We start from the raw sequence: 12,621 nt of genomic DNA, 5'->3' as shown, positions 1-12,621 counted from the left end.
AAAATGTCGGCCATTTTTCCTTTCATTCATATATATTGATCAAAATCATTTTTAGTGATATTTCACAATGTTGTATCTCAATTTTCATCTTGATACCTTTCACAATTTTAAAGAAATGACAGATTTTGTTGTTTTTTTGGTACAAAAAAAGCTAGTTCAGGTCTTAGTTAATTGGTGCCATTCAGATTTATTAGCAAAAATTAGTGCGACAGCAAATTATATTATACTAGATTATGGAGTGTGTGTCCGAGCGAGAACTTCTCTATGTTCATTACTTTAGGAATATCTATCAAAAAGTAGTATTTTAATATTCAGCCCCATTCATCTATTTAGTCAGACGTCAGTCGCTACCTTGATATACCCTATCTTTTGTTAAATTTGTCGGGTAACTTATGACAATAAGCATTTGACGTCTTGAGCCGAACAGTTTTATCATTTTTACACAATTTAATCTACTGTGTGATGGTTCATATTCTGGACGCCAGTCTTTGCTCCTTTGTAATAAATCTACATACCAAAAAACAAATATGAAGCTTAGAAATGGAAAAATATTAAATACTAAACTCGTTCAAAGGGTATCTACACGTCTCAATCTTCAGAATCGCTTATCTAAAAATACTACCATAGCTAACGTTTTTAACAATAAAAATCGTGGTTACCCTTCTATCGATAAGTGTCATGCCAAAAAATGACTTACGTGTCCCCGTCTTTCCACCAACAATACAGTAAGGTCCACATTTAATGGTCGCACATTTTCTCTAAATTTTGAAACTGATATTACTTGAAAAACAAACAGTATTATTTATTTACTCACATGAAACAAACCGGGATGCGGTATTCAGTACGTAGGTGAAACTGGGCGATATTTATCTAAACGCACGCAAGAACACCTGTATCGTTTTAAAAGACCCAATAAATTCAAAAGTATCATTTATCAACATCTTAAGAAGCACAGTCATCCTATTAAATATTTAACAGTTCAACCTTTAGAAGTAGTAAATAAGCAGCCTGGTGAATCTCATTCCAAGTTTGTACGATCACGAAAAATAAATGAATTAAATTGGATTAAAAAATTACAGACAGTCTACCCTCTCGGTCTTAATGATAATATCATGGGAATTGGCAATATATCAAGAACCGATTCTGTTAACATTTTGGATATAGTTTCTAAAACTGTTCGTAAAAATCGTTCTCATGGACGCCGAAAAAATCGCAATCAAAGAAAATTTCGGACCAACCATACAAATATTTCGGACCTAATTTCCATTTCAAAAAACAACGGCAGACATTATCTGTTAACCAAGCTTTGTTCTTTACCTATAAATAAATTAAATAAAATTTTAGAGGATTGCAACACAATTTCATATTACAGTCCTAAGTATGAAATTGTCCAAATTATAATGGCATATTGTTATTCTAAACTGTTTCCAACAATTGATCGCCCTGAAGATCATAAAAAACATTTTATTAAAATAAAGTATGTCAATAAAGGTTTTGATTTTGTAAATATTGCCGGTATTTTTAACGACCATTCTGTTAAAGACCAAATTCCTGGATATTTTGATAATACTGAACTCCCTCTCATTTGTTATACTTACAAGAAATCTACCCGAAAATATGTGTTTAATTATAGCCAATTGTGTAAAGATGTAAATATCACTGAAAATACACCTATGTCGTGTAATTGCAGTAATTCAGAATACACCTATGGACCATTTTCCCATGTTATAACAGGAGACCTTAACATCGTTCGCGACCGAGAGTTAAAATCATTCCTCAGTAAAGGACCTAAATATCGTCCCCCGTCAACTATTAACTGGAATGAGTGTCGTAATATCATCAACGACTCACTCCGCGCCTACTGTTTGAAATGGGTAAAACGGGAAAAAGCTGACAAAAAATCTTTGGACTCTTTTTTTAATTCAGTAATGAAGATAGTTGATATTCGAATACAACATTTTAAAGAACATTTTACCCTCAACAAAAACTATAAAAACCCTATTTCGCGTATCAAAAATAAACTAACAGAACTAGCCAAGGAATTTGTTTTTGTCCCGGCTGATAAAGCTGCTAATAATTTCATTATTGTTTGACGTAAATTTTATATAGAGGTTCTGCAAAAGGAAATCACGAATTCACCAACATTCCAACTGACTTCATTTTCAGAAAACGACATCTGTAACAAACATAAACTTTTAGCTACTTCTTTACAAGCAGAACCAAACACAATGAAAGTCCCAACTATGTACTGGCTTCCGAAGCTGCACAAAAAACCTTACAAATATAGATTTATTTCATCTTCCAGCCATTGTTCAACTACTACATTGTCTGTTTTACTTACTAGTACACTTGGTACAATAAAAAACCTGATAATAAATTGTTCAAATAAGGCCTTTGAAAATAGTGGAATTAATTACTTTTGGAGTGTCAAAAACTCGTTGGAAGTACTTGATAAATTGCATGCATATATTGGTGATTTTGAATCTGTTCAAAGTTTTGATTTTTCTACCCTATATACCACTTTGCCTCATATTCTTATTAAGAAAAAATTCACATCCCTAATTAACTGGGCATTTAAAAAGTCGGAATGCGAGTACATATGTTCAAACTCTTTTAGATCATTTTTTTAGTAGCAATAAACAAAAGAACTATGTCAATTGGACATGCTTTGATACTATTTATGCACTTGAATTTTTACTTGATAACATTTTTGTTCGCTTTGGAGATTCCGTATATCGTCAAGTTATTGGAATTCCAATGGGGACTAACTGTGCACCACTTATTGCGGACCTGTTTTTGTATTGTTATGAGTTACAATTTATGACTAAAATTAGCACCCATCTTGACCCATCAAAACAACATTTGATACAAAAATTTAACAATACTTTTAGATATTTGGATGATATATTGGCTCTAAATAATGACGACTTCAGTATGTATACTAAAGAAATTTATCCTGTAGAACTTACTTTAAATAAAGCTAATGATAACAATGACCACTGCCCTTTCCTCGATCTTGATATCTATATCATAAACGGGAAGCTTAATACAAAAATTTATGATAAAAGAGATGATTTTTCATTTCCTATTGTTAATTATCCATTTTTAGATGGTGACGTTCCCTTGTCACCATCTTATGGTGTTTATATATCTCAACTTGTACGATTCGCTCGTGTATGTAACAATGTATTAGATTTTAGCGAGAGAAATTTATGTATTACTGAAAAATTATTACACCAGGGTTTTCGATATCACAAACTGGTCAAAACATTTACTAAATTTTATCACCGGTATAAGGAAATAATTCGTAAATATAACTCAACATGCAGACATCTTATACGTTCAGGTATTTCACATCCAAAATTTTATGGAAATATTCTTTATAAAGCACAAAAATGTCAGTATTCTCCTCAGAAACTAACAAAACCTTTAAATAGACTTATTAAAAGGGGATATAGTTACGATACTGTTGTCAGGTCATTAAAGATTGCATATTTTGGCTTTAACATTGATTCACTGATAGGGTCTTTGCATCGGAACTAAACACATTTATTTCTAAAAAAAACAGTTGTTGGCATGACACGGGTTATGTTCTTCTCATATATTTTATGATAGTATGATACTAATTCCCTAACGGGAGGGATTGTACCTGATATTCATATGATGAAGACATAATCTTTCAATCAGTTTAATTGAGGTCTGGAGCTGGCTTGTCAGTTAACTGCTAGTAGTCTGTTGTTATTTATGTATTATTGTCATTTTATTTATTTTCTTTTGTTACATCTTTTGACATCAGACTCGAACTTCTCTTGAACTGAATTTTAATGTGCGTATTGTTATTCTTTTACTTTTCTACATTGGCTAGAGGTATAGGGGGAGGGTTGAGATCTCATAAACATGTTTAACCCCGCCGCAATTTTGCGCCTGTCCCAAGTCAGGAGCCTCTGGCCTTTGTTAGTCTTGTATGATTTTAAATTTTAGTTTCTTGTGTATAATTCGGAGTTTAGTATGACGTCCATTATCACTGTACTATTATGCATATTTTAGGGGCCAGCTGAAGGACACCTACGGGTGCGGGAATCCTCGCTACATTGAAGACCCATTGGTTGCCTTCGGCTGTTGTTTGCTCTATGGTCGGGTGGTTGTCGCTTTGACATATTCACCATTTCCTTTCTCAATTTTATTAGAGACCTAGAAATTGATTTTTTTCTGCTTTGTTATAACAAGATTTCAAATTTAAATAGACCAGGCAAAATAATATAGTGAATTTAGTACAATTCTGTACTTGTGTGGGTTATTTAGTAGTCAATGATGCTTCAACATGGCAATCAATACCGTTCGGTAATATCAGAATGGCCGATTCAAGGTTGTTTGATGCTGATAAAAAATCTTTTAATAACATGTTTTGCTGAATATTAATGATTTTCCATAAAGAGTGAAGTGTCTTCTGCTAGATTAGAGTATTTTAGTGGCGGACATCTTGGAGAAAAATGGGGGACCAAATGACAACTTTTAAAGTGTTCATAACTTCGTAACCCTATATTGGATTTTGAAAAACAAGGGCTTAACATGTTAGTCTTGACAAGATCTTTCAACAAAATGCAAATAATACAATATACTTCCTGTAATAATGTAGGCCTGGCATCTCTATACAAGATAACAAAGAAATTACGAAATATTGAAAAAATTTACTATAAAGGGCAATAACTCCTTAAGGGATCAACTGATCATTTTGGTCATGTTCTCTTTTTTGTAGATCTGACTTTGCTGAGCAGTATTGCTGTTACAGTTTACCTCTATCTATAATTATATTCAAGATAATAACCAAAAACGGCAAATTTTCCTTAAAATTATCAATTCTGGGGCAGCAACCCAACAACGGGTTGTCTGATTCATCTGAATATTTCAGGGCAGATAGATCTTGACCTTGTATACAATTTTACTGCATGTTAGATTGGATCTAAATGCTTTGGTTTCAGATATATTAGCCAAAATCTACATTTTACCCCTATGTTCTATTTTATAGCCATGGCGGCCATCTTGGTTGGTTGGCCGGGTCACCGGACAATTTTTTTAAACTTATTACCTTAATGATGATTGTGATTTAATGAAGTTTGGTTAAATTTGGCTCAGTAGTTTCAGAGGAGAAGATTCTTGTAAAAGTTAACGACGACGAAGGACGACGACGACGACGGACGACGGACGCCAAGTGATGAAAAAAGCTCGCTTGGCCCTTTTGGCCAGGTTAGCTAAAAATGCATGTCAACCCAAGTTACAAGGAACAAATAATTAAGGTGTCAAAACTTATCACACTGTCACACCCCTTTGTTTATGTGGTGCTATAGAAACAACAGCGCTTGTTGCACTGCCCCTCAATTTCATATCATGCGTGAACAGCAGTTTTATAACATTAGAATCATACATTTCTTTTCAGAAGAAACTTTGATTAGGTTCAACAGAACTCAGCTACAAACAAAACATTGAAATAATCTTGGCAGTTCAAACATTCATGATCAGAAGCAAAATATTTGTCATATGATGACAAACATCGTGTCCATTGAGTCTACAGTGCATATGTATATCTTAAATAATTGTGTCCGGTCAGAAACATGTACTTTATTATTGTATTTTTTATGTATCTGATTGTTTTCTCTCTTCTTGTTTTCACAACCTTATTATATGTTTTGTTTATTTTCCATCTAGTGTAACATTGTTTGATTTTATACATTCTACTCTTTGTGTATTTCAATATAAAATTTTCTTATTTGAATAAGGAACGGATTAATATAAATTAACAGCTTGTTTCCGGATCCTAACCAGATATCAATTGTATTTCTATGTTCATGCGAATTTGTGTACATTATCTAACATGGATTTTATAACTAAAATACGTTTACACTAATGTCTCAAACAGGGTAATATGTCTCAAACAGGGTAATATGTCTCAAACAGGGTAATATGTCTAAAACAGAATAATATGTCTCAAACAGGGTAATATGTCTCAAACAGGGTAACATGATACATAATGGTCCAGATGACTGTGTATATAGAAAAGTCATTAAAGGTGACACTATGTGTGGAATTTTCGCCAAAGTACGTTAACAACATGTAACTATAAAATTGAAAAGACTTCGGAAATAAGGTTATATTTAACTCCTGCAAAAAACATTAACGCAGTAAAAAGGATGAAATAATAGTAGACAGATGAGCCGTAGTGGAAACCACTAAAATGAATATTGATCTTAAAATTTGGAAAGTACACTTTCTAGGGTGCGTTCGACTTTATACTTTTGTGACTCAGCACAAAATATTTTGGAGTGTTAAGATTTGTTTATTACTTTTTATAAACAAAAAACGCTAGCATAACATGGATAAAATAGTAAGTAACCTCTGTTTCCGATGTTAGAACGAAAGACTCTGTAATAAAGTATGTGGATATCCTGTAAGCATCTAACTTTGATTTACTATAAGATCTATACTTTATACTAAATGGAATAAGACAACAAAGATAATCTCTGTGAATGTGCTTTTGCTGTTTTGACATTAGTACATTTAAAAAAAAAGGCAACAATATACTGGTGTTCAAAAGTCATAAATAGATTAAGAGACAACTAAACCGGGCTACAAACTTAACCCAAGACTATCAGAGGAAAACAAAGGAACACTGAAGTCTAACAGAAATAACAAGAATGTATCCCCAGTACATGAATGCCCCACTCGCACTATCATTTTCTATGTTCAATGGACCGTTAAATTGGGGTAAATACTCTAATTTGACATTAAAATTAGAAAGATAATATCATAGGGAACATGTGTACTAAGTTTGAAGTCGATTGGACTTTAACTTCATCAAAAACTAACTTGACCAAAAACTTTAACCTCAAGCGGGACAGACGGACGGACGAATGAACACATTGACGGACGAACGGACACACAGATCAGAAAACATAATGCCCATCTTCTATCGTAGGTGGGGGATAAAAACATTGAACTCGGAATATAGCAGGTTGGTTTTGGGAGGTATATCTCCAGATAAAGAGACATTCAGAATTGACCGACCTCTGTGGGTCGAAATTCAAATGACGCATTCAGAAACAAAAATATACAAATTAATCAGTGTTTAGACCACAAAGTGTAGTCCCGTTTTTCTTTCTGAGAATAAGTTTATATCAACTAATATTCGCGATCGTTGTATCGTCTCGTTTGGTACGGTATGCTCTTCAACTTCATACTGTATTTGACCTTTTACACTTTTATTTTATTCGAACATCACTGATGAGTCTTTTGTCCTGGTACCTATAAATAGTTTATTAGTATTTGTTTACAATTAAAATCATTAAAACCCAATCAGGTCATTAGTGTATGCTTACCTGGTTTCGCATATTCTGGCTCTTCAGTACATGATTCATGATTTAGTAAAGATTTTCCGTATAAGTAGGGCAGGCACTGATAATTTGTTACAGATTTATTATTACAAATAGCCTGTGCTCTCAGAGTTCTTTGCGACGGGTGTGGGCATGTTACATTATAACCATAAGCAAACCCGTTGACAATCAGGAGTATGATCTGAAAAAAAATATTCAAATGTATGACACTATTGTCAAAGAGAGAAAAACGAGAACTACAAAAAGAACACACGAATTAAAGGTTCTTAAAACAGTGAACAAAAACATAAAACTTGAGAAACGTGAATATCATATAAATTTGTATGAACACTAGTGCTACAAACGGAAGAGCAGTTTGTGTGTTTTAGATACATTTCTAATTGTAATGCCGTATTGTTTAGGGATATGATATATATAATATAAGGACTATATCATTGATATACATGTCACCACCGAAGTTTATTTAATAGCAAAATACTGAAAATGAAAGTAATTATTTTTTCTAATTTTTGCTGAGAACTGTATCATGGTCATAAAAAAGTTTCTGTCCAAACTACACATATATTGTATTGTTCCCTTTTTCATGTTTTTCCGTTACTTTAATTGATAATTGTCTGTCTTTGAATTGAGGAAGAAAACTAAACTGGATTGCCTAATATTTTCCAGATAATTATAATTCTAAATTAATCCGAAGTTGAAAAAGGAGGAACTAATCTCTTTTAAAAATAAACTCAAAAAGAAAACACATCTAAAGCTACAAAATAAACAACGGTTGTTTTTCAATAATCAAGACACAACATACAATTAAAATTTATATTTGTATTTTCGAAAAAAAAAGACAAAGCACTCGTTTTTCTTAGCCAACAAAAATGCTTAACATAATTCAAGAGAAAAGGGAGAAGAAAACGTAACATAAAATATAATGATATTAACAGTTAAACTGACATTTGATGAGTATTTTCAAAGTCACCTAGAAGCGCGATTTGTACAGTCTGTCAAATTTGTGTAAATAAATTACTATAGATCAGAGGTTGATATGCAGTTTTGTTGATATCGACTATAGATTCTTATTTTAAATTTTAAGGGACATTTGGAATCTTGACCTTCATTTAACAGGAAAGAAATGATATATGCTTTGACACTATGTAAGATTAAAACCAAAGAGGTAACCTGCTTATGTCGTTCACCTAAATGTATTCAACAATGAACTCTCTCCAACATTGTAGTACAAAAGTACAGTTCATAACCAAAACAAAATTCTTGATCTTTGATTGCTGATCATTTGTCTGTTAAATTTCTTTTTATCTTCTTTAGTTTTTGCTCAAATTACAAAAAACAGATAAAATAAATCCTCATTTAAAGGCAATCACTTCTATGAAGAGTGACAGTTTACTAGCTATAATGCAATGTTTGTTAATTTTGACTGATCATTTTTTGTTATTTAAAATTTACATTTCTTTGTCGACATTTCGAACAGCGGTATACTTCTGTTGCCTTTAATTATCAAAGTCACCCGCCCAAAAAAATCGTAGAAATTGTCATTTAAGGTCAATAACTTCAACACGCAGTCTTGCTGATCATAATTACAACTTTAAGAATCTCTCCATCTTTTAAAGTTTTCAAGATAAAGATGGTAAAATTTGTCATTGAAAGGAGATATCACCTATAAAAAGTCACCTGACAGTATTGTCGCTACGAGCCATTGGAAGAGCTCAATATTCTGAAAAATTTTGCTCTTTCAGAATTTCTCAATTCATAACAGTTGTTAAAATAACAGACAAATGCATTATACCCAAATATTCCATTTTTAGTCATGTTGGCCATCTGGGATGACGGTTTGGGTCAACGAACCCACATTTCAAGGTATGTACCTAAAGAATTATTGTGGCCAACTTTGGTTTGATTTGGCCCACTAGTTTCAGAGAAGATATATATGTGTGAAATTTACAACAACGAACGACGGACGCCAAGTGTCAGAAAAGCTTACTTAGCTATTCGGCCACGGGACATGCATTCGAATTCGTATGATTGATTAAAGTATGTAATTTTGTACGAATTTTAAGTTTGTTTTTCTAATATAATCTAAAACTATGGTTTCATTTTGTAATAAAATATTGCTGATATCATCATTCAGGAATAAGTTATTATTGTGCCTGTGTAATAATGGAAAGAAAATCAGACAGGCAAATTTCATCATGATTTTTAAAGATCGCCATCTACCAGATGACCGACTAAACTGATAGCAATGATTATTCTATCCCGTTTTTGATTTTCAGCCGTAAGGCGTTGAGTCAGCCAAATAAGCTAATAAAATTAGCGGGTTTTTTTTCTTTTTCTTTGTTCATACAATTAAAGTAATCACGTAATGGGTAAATTATTTTTTTTACAAGGTTAATATTTCATGCACATGTTACTGTGGTTTTTTTTTTTATATTTTTCACTTATATGTCTGTGATAATAATTCAACCAGCAAATTGGAATGTTGGTTCTGATTTACACATGTCGGTTGAAAAAGACTCTGTTAAAAATATAATTTATTACTCCTGGTCATTGAATTTGTTGAGGAAATAAATCACTACACCAATTTCACACATCCGAAATAACAATAGTTATACTCAATATCGTAAAGACCTAACTAGAAAAGCAAACACAAACTTACCAATAACAGAACCTTATAAAATACCGGCATTGTAGAGATGACTTGGATAACTACTATCTTTCTTATATCTGAAATAAAGATAAATGAATAGCTAATAATAAATTGAGTTTTATAAAGACTATACCCTTCCAATAAACTTTGAGGTCAAGGTCAAAGGAATAATGCTAGACAGACATGTACAACTTATAGTTTTTACCATATACCAAATATAGTGGCCGTATTGCGTATAGTATCTTAAAAGAGACCTTAGCGGAAAACATAACAAATTTCAATGAACCATTTAAAAGGGTCAAGTTCAGATGAAACATAACCGCCGAAAATAACCATTTTTAAATCCTTTCATACATCAAATATAATGGCTCGTTTGCTGATAACACAATTCGTACCCCCCCCCCCCTCCTCCCCAATTTCGTACCCTGACCATATACTCCCTCATAGAATATTAACATGTTTACCATTTCGTACCTCATGGAAGATGTTTTGGTACCTAATAGAATGTCTGTTTACATACCTTTTCTAACCTTATGGAAGATTAACATGTTTCTCGTACCTCACGGAATGATTACATACATGTAAGTTCGTACCTCATGGACGATTTAAATTGTTTCATTGATGTGCTATTTCGTACTTTAATGGAAGATTTATATGTAAACCATTTTTCATATTTCAAAAGTTTTACAAATAATTAACAACTGCAAGCAAGCAAAGTGTAATTATAACTATAAATGTTTTTAATTGCTGCTTAATCAAACCAATCATCGGTGTATATAAAATTGCAATGTCTAGTTGCATAATTTTATGTATGTTATTTTTTTTAAAAAACATCAAAATCATTTAAAAACTTTACAAAAATGTAATTCGAAATAGTTTTAACATGTATTAAGTCAATGAGGTACGAAATGGTAGATGCGTTTGGCCCATAGGGTACGAAATTGATATTATCGTGGGTACCAAATGGTAAATGTTGGTACGAAATGGCAAATTTGGGTACGAAACGGAAGAGGTCCGAAATGGTCGAGGTATGAAATGACCTGCTTCCCAATGGAGTATCAAAAAAACTCATCATAGATACCAGGATTAAAATTGTATATCTACGCCTGACGCGCGTTTCGTCTACAAAAGACTCATCAGTGACGCTCGATTCTAATAAAAATGTTAAAAAAGCCAAATAAAGTACGAAGTTGAAGAGCATTGAAGACCAAAAATTCCTAAAGTTGTGCCAAGTACAGCTAAGGTAATCTATTCCTGAGGTAGTAAAGCCTTAGTTTTTTCCACAATTCAAAGTTATGTTAACAGATAATTCAGAATTATGAAAATATCAATGATAACTCAAGTCAACACAGAAGTGCTAACTACTGGGCTGGTGATACTCTCGGGGAGATAAATCTCCATCAGCAGTGGCATCGACCCAGTGGTTGTAAATAAACTCATCATTGATACCAGGATTAAAATTTTATATGAGATGAAGGTACATAGTACTCGAAATTAGACATTTTTGACACAAAATTGGTTGACTTATTGCTTCAAGTATGTGATAAACAAACAAACACTTAAAAACTTAACATTGACCATTGAACTATGAATTCGAGATCAAAGTCAAATAAAACTACAAGGCAAACACCTACACCTAAAAGGTTTTCCATACACCAAATAAAAAATCAGCAAAACTAACATTGTAAAATGATCAAATAAAATGAGTTCAAGATCATATGAAACCTGTCAGTGGAAAATATACACATACAAATGACTTATTGCTTAAGTCACCTAAGATACGGACGTATAACTGTTTTGACAGACATGTAGACCTTACATTATATTATAGTTCGTTTCTGTATGTGTTACGTTTTAATGTTTTGTTTCTGTTGTGTCGTAGTTCTCTTATATTTGATGTGTTTCGCTCAGTTTTAGTTTGTAACCCCGGATTAATCATTTGTTTTTTTGAACAGCTGTATACTACTGTAGCCTTTATTTACAAGGATTCTTTATATATATTTCTATTCTTTTATTTCTTTATGTAGTTATCTGATTAATCAAAATAAGGGAGAACATCACATGACAAAATAACTGTTAATACATTTTTTGATTCGAGCGTCACTGATGAGTATTTTGTAGACGAAACGCGCATCTGCCGTATATATAAAATTTTAATCCTGGTATGATGAGTTTACTTTATAAGTATGAATGATATGTCTTCATGTTGTTAAACAATCTATCAAGCTTGTATGAAATGAATTATATTCAAATAGTGTAATGCAAATTTAAACTGTATTTATGAAGATAACAAATTAATGAATCTGGCACATGCCGTTTTTTTGCGAAAGAAAAGTCATGCAGATGGTCAAATTTATCAAGTATTAAATGGCTCGCATTTAAAAACTCATCAATCAACATGACGTATGAAAATATTATGTGTCTATAAAGTGCATGAATAAATAGTTAACAGAATAGTAATAAATCTGTTAAATACGCCAATAAGACTATAAAAGCCAATTTAATAAATAAGATATGAGTCGACTACCAGCTCTTTCACCTCTTTATAGGAAAATTATATCTGAACTGTTCACGCTGTGTTTGTTG

The sequence above is a fragment of the Mytilus edulis genome, chromosome 11 (genome assembly GCF_963676685.1).
Source record: "Mytilus edulis chromosome 11, xbMytEdul2.2, whole genome shotgun sequence".
Taxonomy (NCBI): Eukaryota; Metazoa; Mollusca; class Bivalvia; order Mytilida; family Mytilidae; genus Mytilus; species Mytilus edulis.
This window is presented reverse-complemented; position numbering follows the sequence as displayed.